Source organism: Macrotis lagotis, chromosome 7 (genome assembly GCF_037893015.1).
Source record: "Macrotis lagotis isolate mMagLag1 chromosome 7, bilby.v1.9.chrom.fasta, whole genome shotgun sequence".
Taxonomy (NCBI): Eukaryota; Metazoa; Chordata; class Mammalia; order Peramelemorphia; family Peramelidae; genus Macrotis; species Macrotis lagotis.
In genome coordinates, this window is record NC_133664.1 from 29,485,962 (window position 1) to 29,498,724 (window position 12,763).

The window sequence follows — 12,763 nt, forward strand, 5'->3', positions numbered from 1 at the left end:
TGGGACAAGAACACTGGAGCAGGATTTGAGAGTCTTGGGTTATTATGAGGATCAAATTAAATCATACATGTTAATTGAGTTCAAACTGCAAAGCACAATGAAATTGTTGATGATTATATAGGGTACTTTGATCTTGGGCCCTGGACACTGTGGTCTCTTCATTTCTAAAATGAGGTGGTTGGACTACTATGTGTGTGCACAAAAATATATTTGTGATACATATATGTCCTTGCTGCTTCTTCAGTTCATCTTCATATATATATATGAATATACATATAACATTTAAAATGTATAAGATGTATAAACCTGCATTTTTATCCACACACATGTACACATGTGTAAATATGTGCCTATATAAATATGTGCATTTTGGTATACATATATGCATGTATATTGTGAATTTGTATTTAACTTATACATGCATGTCCTTGTTGCCTCACCATTTTAAATGCACACATATATGTATAAACATGCATGTATAGTATAGATAAATGCATGAATAAAATGTGAATGCATGTATGCATATGTGTTTGTAATAATGCATGTATATCTCTATGGATACACAAACAGTGCATACCTGCAGATGTACATATGTCCATATATTTACAATATATATGTAGTATACATCTAACAAACAAGATAGCTATGTCAACATGTGTATACACATATATATGGGTTGCCTATACATGGTTGTATATATCTATATAAGCAAAGCTCTATGTGACCATATGTGTATGATACACACGTTCTAAGTTGATACAACTGGAAAGAAAGCATTGTGTTATGAAAACTCAAAGTCTAAGAACCATTCTTCTAAGACCATGCCATAGCACATGATGAGATGTACTACTTGTTAGATGTACCAATGTTTTTGACCTGATGATCCCCAATTCAGATGTCCTTGACTCTTTTTTTTTAAGTTTTTGCAAGGCAAATGGGGTTAAGTGGCTTTCCCAAGGCCACACAGCTATTCTTTTTTTTTTTAGGTTTTTGTCCTTGACTCTTAAAGGGCTGCTCTGATGACTAAGTTAGGTGAAAGAACTCTGTTTATTGTGCTGTAGAGCTAATGATTTGTATCTTAATTGCCAAATTCAGTTGACCATTATAATCAGATTGATGGAGTCAAGAGACCAATACAGAAAGTGTTGACTGGGTGGCTAGGTGGCACAGTGGATAGAGCACTAGCCCTGGAGTGAGAGTACCTAAGTTCAAATTTGGCCTCAGACACTTAATAATTACCTAGATGTGTGGCCTTGGGCAAGCCACTTAAAACCAAAAAAAAAAGTGTTGACCATGGTGAAACCAGAGAACTTGGAACTCTGACACTACCTGTGTGACCTGGGGCAAATTTGTCCATCTCCTTTAGCTACAGTTTCCTTATTTGTAAAAGGAAGAGATTGGAGGAGATGACCTTAGAGGTCCTTCTCAGCTCTATATAAATGGTCTTAGTATCTGAATGAATATCATGCTTCTGATGACTTTGTGACCATAGCCAAATCACTCAATTCTTCAGTACCCCAGGGGTACTCTCTAAGATTATAAATTATACACTCATTGCCAATTGGGGGAAAAGAGATGATATGCCCCAAATTAATTACATTATGGAAATTATCAGTTCAGGACAAAAAAAATGGAAATAAGACGATGTCTTCTGGTTCATAAAGGTCAGAGGATCTCAGCATGGTATCAGTAAAGTCAAATTTGATCATAAATTTATTAGAAAAACCTTAATTCCACAGTCACAGATCTTACTCATGGGTTGAATGGCAAACGAACAGAAAACTATACTGAGTTAGTTATATTGATTGATTCTTGTCCGTTATCAAAGAAGAACCAAAATAACATCCCTATGTTTGAGACAAATTACGGTGTGTCTGGCTGTGGCTGATCAGGCCAATATGCCCTACCACAGGTCCAGCACAGTTAGATAAGGCTGAACTGGAAACCAGAGAATTTGACTTTAATCCATCTCTCGTGCTTACTACCTCTGTGATCCTGGGTAAGTTATATCATCTTTATTGACCCTCTTTCCTGTCCTCTCAAATGAAGGAGTTGAACTAAATAATTCCTAAAGGCCTTTCCAACTCTAAATCTATGATTCCAAGAAAATATACTAGAAGCCCAATGTATGTATTTCCTTACCTGGAAAAACAAAGGAAATGCTCTATTTGAATGGTGGGTCATTTGTGCCTTCATATGAAAAATGAATTTTTATATTGCTATGACATCCCAGTTAAAGAAAAATGGGTTTTCAGTTACTCAATTTAATGGATATTTATTAAGGGTCTTTATTAGGTGTTAGAAATACAAAGATAAAAAAAACAGTCCCTGTTCTAAACCTAAGTCCTTTCTACTATTCCACTCTTTTTAGACTTAATTCTCTTTACACATTCTACAATTCAATGATCCTGGCCCATTTGATGCTTCCCACATATGACACCCATTTCTATCTCTCTGCCTTTGCCCTAGCCCTACCTTTGCCCCATGGCTGGCATGCTCTCCCTCATCACTTCTGTCTCTTAGGATCCCTTGCTTCCTTAAGGAATGAGCACAAGGGGGAAGCTAAGTGGTGAAGTGGATAGAGTCAGAAGGATCTGAGTTCAAATCCAACCTTTGACACTTAATAATTACCTAGCTGTGTGACCTGGGGCATTGCCTTACAAAAACAAAGAAATACTCAGCACAAACCCCATCTTCTGTATGAGGCCTTTTCCTAGTCCCCTTTCTCTAATGCCTTCTTGAGATCACCTTCCATTTTGTTATTGTTGTTTAGTTGTTCTTTCAGATATGTACAACTCTTCACGGCCTCATTGGGGTTTTCTTGGCAAAGATACTGGAATGGTGCCATTTCCTTCTCCAGCTCATTTTACAGATAAGAAAACTGAGGCAACTAGGGTTAAGTGACTTGTCTATGTCACATTTGAACTCAGTAAGATGAGTCTTTCTGACTCCAGGTCTTGCCCTAAAGGCGCTATGGTAGGGCCTAGCTGCCCCACCTTTCATTTACAATGTATATCTTACATTCTTGTACATATATAGTTATTTCTTTGTTATCTCCTCTCTTGGAATGGGAGCTAAGGGGAAGGAAGAACAGGGTTTTTGTCTTTTTTAAGCACCCCCTTTCCTCTGAGTTTAGCATAAAGTCCTACTTATAGTAAGTGAATAATAAGCATTGTTGAATAATCCTCTGGCTAGTTGGAGGGTTCAACACAAAGAATGAAGTAAAGAAAGTCTGGAAAGACAAACTGTGCCTAATTTTATATTTTATTTTGTTAACCATCAGGAACTACCAACAAGAGTTTGAACAGAAAATTAACTTGGTCAGACGAATGCTTCACAGCTACCTTGGAATCTGGGCATTTACTTTATAATCAATCTAGAGAATTTTGTCAGGAGCTGGTATTCTCTAACCAAAATGTTCTAAATGACTTGTATTGACACCTGTTAATTATACAGGTTCATTTTTGTCTTTGGTTGGTTAGTCATGACCATAAATGCTTTTCTAGTCAATAGGTGGTTTTCCTCATGCAATAATATTCCTTAATTTGTTATTTGATGGAAAGGAAAATGGCAAAGTTGAATTTTACCTGATCCTCCATTAGCTTGATGAGTCAATTTGGTTAATTTCATAAAATGAATTTAGAGAGAAAGGAAGCTTTCCATGAATTCATTCAGAAAGGTGATGAGATGATGTTTTAAGTGTGGAATGTTTCATCTTGGTTCATTTAGGGTGATTAGTTCTTTTGGGGACAGGAGGTTCTTTCTGACTAAGAAATCTCCTAGATTCTTTCTTTAAACATCCTTATCTTGAATTTGCATCTTTTTTGAGGTTGTGGCTAGATGGTTTATTGGATAGAATGTTAAGCCTAGAATCAGGAAGATCTGAATTGAAATTTTACCTCAGGCATTACTAGTTGTGTGACCCTAGATGAATCACTCTTTGTACCTCAGTTTCCTCATTTATAAAAATGGGAATAACAAAATCACCTACCTCACAAGGTTGTTGTGAGGATCAAATTAGATAATATTTGAAAAGTGCTTTGACACACAGCAAGTGCTTGATAAATGTTTTTTTCCCCCTCTCTTCCCTATGGAATATCTTGTCTTCTTCCTCCTAATACCCTCCTCCTAATACCCTCATCAAGAAGGCCTTCAATGAGATTCTCATTGTATATAGCTGAAATTGTAACATATAAATAAATATAGGTTAGTGGTGATTGAAGTTCCCTTCAGTCACCTCTTCTTAGTCTAAAACAGGGATTCTTTTTTTTTTTAGGTTTTTGCAAGGCAAACAGGTTAAGTGGCTTGCCCAAGGCCACACAGCTAGGTAATTATGAAGTGTCTGAGGTTGTATTTGAACCCAGGTACTCCTGAATCCAGGGCCAGTGCTTTATCTACTGCACCACCTAGACACCCCTAAAACAGGGATTCTTAACCATTTTGCATGTCATGATCCCTTTGTCTATCCGGTAGAGCCCAGGGACCCCTTCTCAGAATAAGGTTTTGCTGTTGTTTCAGTTCATAATTGAAGGAAAAAGTTAAATATCAATTCAAGGTTAGTGAAAATCAAGATGCAATTTTTCTCATTCTAGTTCACAGATTCCCTGAAATCTAACCATTTGGGGTGATGTAGGGTGCTTGATGAGTCTAGGTTAAGAATTACTGGTCTAAGACTTGTCCCATGCTTTTGCTTAAGAATTGATTTCTCAACAATTTGTATCACCTTCAATGTAGCCTTCAGTACTGTAGACATGATAGAATCTAGCTACTTCTTCCATCGGTTTTTTTTCCCCCGTGTTATGTCCACTTCTTTTATAATACATCTGGGGACTAAAATGTTTTATTCCAAATATAGATAATCCACTTTCCTTAATGATGAAAAAAAGAGGGTTAAAAATGTTTGTAGATCTTTTCAATTTGGTGCCCTTCTGTATTACTATCTTTAATGGAGAGACCTGGGCTCATTTAAAGAACCTGTTAGTTTCTCAAAGGCAACCCAGTCCATGCCATCTCACTGGAATGACTTTTTACTAATTTTGTCTCTCCATTGATGCTCATTATTTTGTGAGGCATTAGGTCTCAGAATTTCCAACTATACTTCTCAGTAAGATTTTGCAAATAAGTTAATTTTCTCAACCAGTGTTGCCCTAGCCTGGCTTAACTCAGCCTGTCAAGTAAGCCAAGTCTTGCTGACCAAGATAGTATTTAAAATCTCTCAAAGAAAATGATAGATGTTTGCAGGTATCATCATTGTGGTAGTTGGTTCACTTTGGTTACCCTTGGGACAGAAGACTAAACTGGAATTTGAGAATGTGGGTTCACATCTCTACTTTAGATACTTAATTGTTTGGGTGCTTACTGATGTGGAGCAAATCACTTGCCCTTCCTGGGTCTACAGTCCCTCCTCTAAAATGAAGCAGGTAGATGAGTTGGCATTATCTTATCTCATTAGGCCAGGTTTACAGTTGTTTCAATTTATGGCCTTTCTTTTTCTAATTTTTATTTTTTTCTGTTTGCATTGATTTGATCACTATCCTAAAAAGTTAGTGGCCTGTTAGACATATACAACTGATTCAGAAATGACTCCTACATCAGTGATGATTATTATATATTAATGCATATTAAATATATTAAAATATAATCAATTTGCTTTTGATCAATTTATTTGGTCTATGCCTAACATCTTTCAGGTTTTTTTGAAGTATATTTTTATGATTTATGGGTCTGAAGCTCTAAGGACTATAAATCTTCTAAATAGCAGTTAAAAGCAGTGATTTTAAGACAGAAAGATCTGAGAATAAATCCTACCTCAGATATTTAATAGCCTACATCACCAAATCTCTTGTTTTGCTTAGTGAATAAACATCTCTTAGCCTCTTAGCCTTAATCTATAAAATGGGTATTTTCATAGCACCTACCCTATAGAATTGTTGTTAGAATCAAATGAGATAATATTTGTAATATTTATAGCATTGAAAATGCTATAAAATGTGACCTGCTATGATTAGTTTGCCAAGTATTTTTCACCATCCCCACCTACTCCCACCTTTGCATTGAGATTACCAAGTACCAGAGTAGAGTTTGATTTCATTTGGGGGGGCCTTATCAAGTCTTCATGGAATTTTTCTTCTTCTATCTACTGAAATGTATAGTACATACATTGTAATTATTTTCCCTGGTGATCTTTTTTGCAAAGGTATCATGAGCATTGCAAGAGACGATTACAAAATCGTCAAGGGTATGATGTTTTTGTTGACTTTGTGATAAGCGATAGAGACTACACGTGTTGTTGAACTTGTAATATAATGGTATTACTTAGGAATATAAGGATCTCCTAAATGAGAAAGCCCCTCTACCAATGCAGGTTGGCACCTTCTTTCCCACTTAGAATCTTCAAGTTGCCAGAGCCCTCAGAGGTTAATGTAATTTTCCCAGGATGGTTCATAGGCAGGACTTGAATCTTGTTCTCCCCGCCTTTGAGCCCACCAGATCTTTGACCACTATGTTATCAAATCTCTCATGTTGTTTCTGGGAACATGATAAAATCAACTCTTCCAGTTCTTTTATTTGTCCAAGATGAAACTATGAACCATTCTATTAATGAGCAGCAACTTACTTCTAATTTCTAATTCTTTTTATATTAAAAAATGTCAGGATTGATGTTATATCATTTCCTCTAATAGGATATCTATTTACTGATCATCAAACAGGGAACACATATTTAGAGTGCCAAAAGCTAATTTAATCCTGTAAATGGTCTAAAAATGATGTGATTCTTAGTACCATCTGCCATCTTTTCCACCATTTCTGCCAATGTCATTTTAAAAAGGAAAGAAAGACTCTATAGGCCTAGAAGCCATTTGATATTTTCTTCTCATTCATGGGCTGCTTTAGTCAAAGAATTCATCTAGTCATAAGCTTCTCTGTACTCAACTAGTTGATCCTTAATAAGTAGACATCAACATTTCCAGGATTTCATTTGAAATTATTCCATAATAAGGGGCGGCTAGGTGGTGTAGTGGATAAAGCACCGGCCTTGGAGTCAGGAGTACCTGGGTTCAAATCCAGTCTCAGACACTTAATAATTACCTAGCTGTGTGGCCTTGGGCAAGCCACTTAACCCCATTTGCCTTGCAAAAAAAAAAAAAAAACCTAAAAAAACAAAAAGAAATTATTCCATAATAGTTGAGCCTGTTGAAGTTCACTTTCTACTTATGTGACCTTTAGCAACCTAGGTCCATAATGAGGCAGTCAAGGAGGGCTTTTCAAAGTATCACAAAACAAACATCAATATATGATTTCCTTCTATGACTTATCAAAAAATATATATAACATCATACTTAGCAGTCTTCATGATGTGTTGATAATAGGCACCACTATATGTTACAAGATATTTAATTCTTGATAGCTTTTGATGGAATTCATTCATCAGAATGTATTTGTCAATAGCAGACTAGTCGGATGTTAACTTCACAATTGGCATTTACCTTCTATCCGTGCAAGCATGTCAATCAGTCTGAAGCTCCGTTGACTAATAAAGGACAATTAAAATAGACAAATGTCTGGAAGTTTGATAGATCTGAAAGTAAGACTTTCTAGCCTTGCCTCCATGGAATATCTCTTTTGTGAAGAGATAAAGGAAAACTTGTATTTTCTCCCTCTTAAATCATCAGTCTATAAATGTAAACTCACATTGAATTTCCTAACTCTTCCTCAATCAAAAATCCATTCAAAACATACATTTTCTACATCTTCATATCATCATTATCCTAAGTTTATATTCAGGTTTTAAGTGACTCATATTTTGTATTTCAAAAGGGATCATTTCCTAAATATTATTCCTTCCCAAAGACTTTTTTTGTAGAGGCAAATTAATAGTGCCACCCAAAACTTGGTTGAATGAGTGGGAGATAGGAAGGGACTGTTTTGGTGGCAATTCCAATATGTAGCACTATTTTGATTTTCTTTATTTGGTGTATATATCAAGTTATAATAACATATAGATATACATATATATCAAGTATATATTGAAGATATATAGATATAGATATATCAAGTTATAACAAAATGAAAGATTTTGGAATTGGAAGAATCATAAGATCATAAACTTAGAGCTCAGAGGTCATCTAGCCCAAGCCCTTCCCTTTACAGTTGGAGAAACTGAGATCCAGAGAAACTGAGTCATATGATCATAGCCTGAGAAGTTCAGAGATCATGTGGTCAAATTTCTTCTCCCATTTTTTGGATAAGGTAAGGGAAGAAATTTGTACAAGGTCACACAGACGGTAAGTTTGAAAGGTGGGATTTGAACTCAGAGCCTCTGATTCCAGGGTCCATTGTCTTTTCCCCTGGACTATTCTACTTTCTTGCTTTATAGAGCAAAAGAAATGAAACTTACCAAAATCTATGTTTTCAAGAAAAAAAAATCTTGGTTTCCTGCCAGATTTGATGTAGAGATCCCCAATCCAAATATTGTCTGCCACCTGCTGCCAGTGTGATCTTGGGCAAGTCACTTAGCTCTTCAGGTTTCATTTGCTGCAACTTTGTGATAGTAGACTTAGCCAGATGGCCTTTTAGGTCCTCCTGGGCTCAAAATCTAGCAGCCCCTGAATTCATTTTTTATAGAAGTGATCTAACTAGCCATGATCACAATCACAGAAACTCAGAGTTGGAAGGGACATCAGAGACTATGAGATCCTCTTCTTGTTCAAAGATACAATATTCTTGTGAAATAAAATCCCACAACATAAACATCCATCCATCTTTGGCTCATGGACCACTTGAGTCATCACTCAGAGTCCAATATCAATAAATTGAATCAATTGTCAGGACTACTAAATGCTGAATACTAAATGCATTAGTTAGGATCACAGATTTAATTTAGAACTGGAAGAGATCTTAAAGACCACCAAATTTAACCCCCTCCTTTCACAGATGAAGAAATTGGAGCTTGGGAAGATTAAATGACTTTCCCAGCATCACACAATTAGTGAGTGTCTGAGGTGGGATTTGAACTTAAGTCTAGTATCCTTTACATTATTCAGGTTTTTTTTCATGATAAAGTCTTTATCTCTCTCAGTTGATATTGAACCTTGGTGGAAGACGATTATAAAAGACAGTCATTCCTTCAGTTGAGTGAAGGCTCTCCCAGCCACCCCCAGGATGTATATGAGATCTTGACAGTTCAGCAAAACGACTGTTTATCAACACATGTCCCTTCCCTCTTGGAAAGCATCTTCTTCATCTTGCTTTTTTTCTCTCTCTAGTTTCTTTCCAGCAGATGTATCAAAAGGAAAGCAAGCATGGTGGAGTCTTAGAGCAGATGCCCTTGTTTCTGTCAGTAGGAAATAAATGTCCCATTTGAATCTCTCTCTCTCTCTCTCTCTCTCTCTCTCTCTCTCTCTCTCTCACACACACACACACACACACACACACACACACACACACACACACATGCTCAAGTGTGATTGCAAGTGGGTACCCGGTGACATAGCAGGAGGACGAGCCAAGCATCAAACATATGTTGAACTTGGGCGCGTTTGAAACAGCTTCACGGTACAATATTGCTCCCTTCATTCTGATGCCACCAGCAGGACTGAATGACAGCCAAACAGAAACACAGTGGACCCAGAGTTCCCTTCTCTGAAGAGTCTGGGGGAAAACAAGGGCAGATGGGTTTGGTATGACCTTTATTTTGGCTAGAGGTCAGGGAATGGCATTAAAAACTAATAGAAAGAATTAATTAGCCTGCTTCTCCTCTAGAATCTCGGTGGAATATAACTCCTTGAGACCAGTGGCTGCATTGTTTTTCATCTTTGCCTTCTCATGGTGGAGTGAGGAAGGTAAGGATGAATAAGGAAGGATGAGGAAAGTCACATCAGAGTGGGGAGTGGGGGAAGGAGGGAGAAAGAAATGTTCAGCTCCATTGTGGGGAACCCATGATACACAGTAGACTGGCATGGATGTGTTGGGGGAATGTATTGGAAGAAACTTTTAAACTAATCAGATAATAGATCCATTAGAATACATATATGTTCCCAGGTTCTGGCACTAAACCTTATACAAATCCTCGTAGATTTCAGTTCAGTTGAACTGAAAACATAAAATGAGATGTAGAATAAATGATTCCCTCTTTCATTCCACTATCACCTTATTCAAAGAGCTAATTCCCTTTCATAGGCTATTAATAGAGCTGGAAAGGACCTGAGAGATCATGAAAACAGCCCCTCTTTTTATAGATTTTATACAGCTCAGGAAACTGAGTTGAGAAATTTTATAGTTGAGAAACTAAGAACCAAAAGTTTCTCTGCATAGATCTCATATGAACATAACTGTTTATATATATTGTCTCTCCCATTAGAACGCAAACTTATAGAGGGTAGGCATTGTATTTTTGCTTTTCTTGATATTGCCAGCACTCAGCACAGTGTCCAGTATATAGTGACATTTAATAATTGCTTTTTGATTGATTTATTTAATGACTCACCCTTGGACCCAGGTAGTGAGTAGTAGACTATGAATTCAAGTCTGGATTCTTGAAGTGTAATTTTTTCCCCAATGGGCCAAGTTACCCCATGACCCCAAATTCATGCCCCTTCTTTTACTCTTTCCTCCTGACTCTAGGCTTGCCCAAAATGGGTTTTGCTTTAAGGTTGTTAATAAATCAATAAATCAATATGCATTTAATGAATACCTACTATATGCTAGTCATGTACTGGATCCCCAGAGATTCTTGTTTGTCTTTGCTATTTAATGTCCTAAGGATATATTGGAATGATATAGATAGATGATGGACAGATAGACAGATATAATTAGATAGACAGGATATACAGACATGTTGGTGGAAGGATGGATGGACAGATAGATAAACAGACAAATGGATGGATGAATGGATGGATGAACATACAAATGGATGGATAGAAAGACAGATAGACAGATAAATCTATTCTAATAGATATCCCAATTAGTATTCATAATAGCTTGAGAGTGCTATGAATGAGCCTTATTTTAAGAAAAACTAATATTCAAATAGAACTTTCTAAACTGAAAAATGAGAGGACATGTACTATGTGAGGGTATGCCTTACCAAAGGATAATTTTAATTTTAAAATATTTGCAACATGGTTCCCTTAAATAGTCAACTCCAGGGGTACATTTAAACATGGAAAGCAACATGATGTAATGTGAGACACACAAGATTGAGAGACAAAGATCCAGGGTTCAAAACTCAGCTCTTATGATTGGCTTTAGGTGAAGCCATTAGTTTCTCTGAGACTCAGATGATCTGTAAAATGAGAGGTTTGTATCCTATGAGTGCTAACATCCCCTCCAGATTCAAGACTATGATTGCATGGTTCAGTTTACAGAAATTCTCTTCACAAACAACTCTCCATGATCCATGTAGTACACAAAACAAGGAATGCCAAAAGGAGTTCTTTTTTAAATTCCATTAATTAGATTCCATAAAAAAATTCCCAAAGCATTCTCACCATGGAATTCTCAACCACCCTGCCTTGTGAGAAAATAGATCAATCATCAAGTTTTGAAATGATTGGGATGCACATTTGCATTATTCCTTCTTAGAAGATATCAACAAAGATAGCAAAGAAGATTCCATAGTATTATTTCCTCTGCCAAGACAGAAAGATTTGTAGAAAAGCTAAGAAGGAAAATAAGTTTCTAACGAGGGGAAAATTCAACAGTTGAGCCTCCTTCCATTCTATTTTTACAGTGGATTAATTTTCTACCTATTGTAATAAGGAAATCAAACTACACTAAATAGAGACACAATTGGATGGGCATTGATGTAATTCTCTGTGTCAGTGCCTCCACAATTTGGTTTTTCCCTCTCAGAGGAAATTTAAGCCAAGAGAAGGCACTTTCAGGTCTTTGGATGGAGAATGCTTTCTTTATAAATCCAATTGGATGTCTTGTTATTTTTTCTTGCTTTTATTTTCTCCCAGGATGGCAGAAAAATAAAGTCATATATTCCATTTCCTTAATATCTTCACTCACAAACATACCACTCCCTCCCTTGCTTCATTCCATATTCTGTGCCCATTCATAATCATATTCTGACAAAGAAAATTACCAAAAGGTGACATAAAGAAAAGTCAAATTTACTTATTTTCCTGAATGCCCACAAATTGATTTTTGTAAGATCCCAATGAATTTCTTTTTATCCTAAAAGCATGTGAGGAAAAGCTAATACTTATCTCTATAACTGGAAAGACATGTGGAATGAATAGAGATGGGAGAGAAGAAAAAAATCCGAGATCAGGACACCAAGAGAATTAGTAGAATAGGACCATAGGGCACTTGGGAGAATAAGCAAGGGTTACTTTGGAACTTAATCCTATTAAGTGGCAGGCTAGGAAAGCATTTAGAAGATTGAGTTAATTGGGTCACACTCCCGTGGGCAGGTGAAAAGTAAGATATTTTCCATTGGCCAGAACTGGGTCCTTTTGTTTTGCTAAAAGGTAATAAATACCTCTTCGGTTGATACTTTATTTGCATGGTCTAAAGCAGCAAAGGAGCCTATCAGTTCAGAGCTGACCCCTAAAATTAGCAGCATGTGAAAATTCAGATGGAGGCTCTCAGTTTTAGGAGAATTGCTTCCAATGGTGTTTGCCCAACCTCCAGTGTTCATGGCAAATGAGACAAATGAAAATCCATCTTCCTTAAAACTCAGACTTTGCTTTTCTCTTGGCTCTGCTTTGACAATCTGTCATTAAGAAGAGGCCTGCTTCACAGGTGTTAGACG

At 36.6% G+C, this 12,763-nt stretch overlaps 1 protein-coding gene across 11 annotated transcripts in view; it reads left to right on the forward strand.

Moving 5' to 3' along the window:
• The window catches only part of THRB (thyroid hormone receptor beta), a 425,807-nt gene that overhangs the window by 106,456 nt on the left and 306,588 nt on the right, over nucleotides 1-12,763 (forward strand). For 2 of the 11 annotated variants that reach the window (XM_074195691.1, XM_074195690.1), the window contains exon 1: nucleotides 1-9,842. This exon is cut by the window's left edge and continues 21,241 nt beyond it. The exons of 6 other annotated variants lie outside the window; for them this stretch is intronic. The gene's annotated coding sequence lies outside the window, so the exon portion shown is untranslated. The remainder of the gene's footprint in view (nucleotides 9,843-12,763) is intronic. 3 more of the 11 variants (XM_074195694.1, XM_074195693.1, XM_074195698.1) reach the window with 3 other exon arrangements.